Source organism: Pinus tabuliformis, chromosome J (genome assembly GCF_031772625.1).
Source record: "Pinus tabuliformis cultivar Carrire ecotype Pingquan chromosome J, CPIR1, whole genome shotgun sequence".
In the NCBI taxonomy this organism is placed as follows: domain Eukaryota; kingdom Viridiplantae; phylum Streptophyta; class Pinopsida; order Pinales; family Pinaceae; genus Pinus; species Pinus tabuliformis.
Window position 1 is genome coordinate 723,665,156 of NC_142295.1, and position 2,084 is coordinate 723,667,239.

General features: G+C 36.1%; 1 pseudogene; it reads right to left on the reverse strand.

Moving 5' to 3' along the window:
* Positions 1–842: 842 nt before the first annotated feature.
* LOC149228785 (psbP domain-containing protein 5, chloroplastic pseudogene) lies at positions 843–1,659 on the reverse strand (annotated as a pseudogene).
* Positions 1,660–2,084: the final 425 nt, after the last annotated feature.

The following is a 2,084-nucleotide window of genomic DNA, read 5'->3' on the forward strand; positions in this document are numbered from 1 at the left end:
ACTTCCATCCACCACCGTTGTGGCTCTTGTTATAAACCCGTTTCTTTTTTCTACCACTATTGCGGCTCTCTTTATGAACTTGTTTCTTTTAGACAAATTGGTTAGTTTTCTCTCACGACCATTAGCCATTTGGACATAGAGTTTATGCGATATGTATATATTCCCAAGCGTAAGTTGCATTTTCTTTAACTTCATGATATTTAGCTGCATTTTTTGACAATAAATGTTTACCTGTCTAAGTCTTGTTTACAGTGGATATGACTCTTGGTGAAGACATTTATCGAACTCTACATATAATGTTTATTTCAAGACTGATAAATTCCTTTTCTTTTATACTGGAAAGGAAGAGGGTTTCGACCTGTCTATACTGTTCATACTTTCTTTTGACTATTTAGAAAAGGAGGTCTCAATTTAGTTGCTTGTAAAACCTCATCTTTCTTCTTTATAGTTTTATAACGAAATTCTTTAAACAACATTATTCACACACAACCATGATTTTTATTTATTCATAGACCCCACACATACATACATATATGTGTGTGTGTGTGTGTGTGTGTGTGTGTGTGTATGTATATGTATATGTATATGTATATGTATATGTATATGTATATGTATATGTATATGTATATGTATATGTATATGTATATGTATATGTATATATATATATATATATATATATATATATATATATATATATATATATATATATATATATATAGTATTGGATGCTCAGTAAGCACTGTTTGGGGCGATTCGTAGCAAATGGGTCGATTCTGAGAATCGCCCACCACCCGACGATTCTCAAAATCGCCCCATCTGCTATGAATCACCCCAAACAATGCTTACTGGGCATCCAATACGATATTAAGCGGAGAAATCCTAGCCCTGCGAAAGATCTGCGGTGATGGCACTACTGGGAATTGAACTGGGGTCGCCTTGGGTGTTATTTGGGTGTTATTGTCAGAAAGAACAGACTCGGCGACATCTTTTGCATCCCATGTGTTCTTGTCCTTCGAAGTCAGAAAGAGATTGTTTGGAGGACCTATCGAAACAGAAATAACAAGGTTGTCTTTGATGTCTCGATGTTCGGAAACAATGCGCTGCCGGGCATCGGCAGATAAGGGCGCAACTGAAGAATATCGTTCTGGCTTTCTAGACTCGATCCACTTCAATTTGTATTGTCGCTTGGGTACATTCAGAGGATAAGAAAATGTGTAACCATTTATCTCATCAACCTGTAAACCATATTCTGGCTCTTCAAATATTTTATCTGTATCAAGAGCTCTCCCAGACTCAGCAGCAAATAAAAATGATATTGGCCCCCAAAACCCGTACAATAGCAAATCCCTCCGACAGATATAATCTTTATTTGATCCTAACACTGTCATATCTCTGTTCTCTGGCACTGCCTTCAAATCCCCTTTAAAGTTGAAAGACTTCACTTTATAAGTAAATTGTTTGTAGTGTGGCTATTTGTTCATCAGAGAGGCCGAGACTTCGTCGGTCATCATCGTTCAATTCATGGACGAAGACGATCCTCCAAGGCGGCGAAAAAATATCACGGCAAACTTCTTTGATTAAGTAGATGAGTAACACTATTGCGAAGAGCACTGCCGCGATTGTCGAAGAGCTAACTATTACCTGCCACTGCGCGTCCATAATTACTCGATTTCTATTTCCAAATGTATAACGTGTCTCATGGGGCAAATTTTTTTTTTGAAGAATGTCTTGAGTTTATCTTCTCTAATTTATCAATGAGGTACGTGTTTTATATCCCTCAAGCATTTTCAAGACTAATATATAAGCCGACACATATTCTCGGTGATTTTTTTTGTCTTAAAATATATTAAGTGTCCCCATGGCGTTACATGGACTTTCAATGTAAGTTGTAACTAAAATTCATTGTCCCTGTCTAATAATATTAGACATTAGACATTAGTTGGAGGTAACATTGATAAAATTATGAGCTCAAGATTTAAGTTACTATGGTGAAGATAATATAGAAAGTTCGAGCTTTCATATGGTCTATCAAGAGTGTTATTTTAGTTCATTATCATTCAAACAAGGGGCCGTTAAGTTTGGTG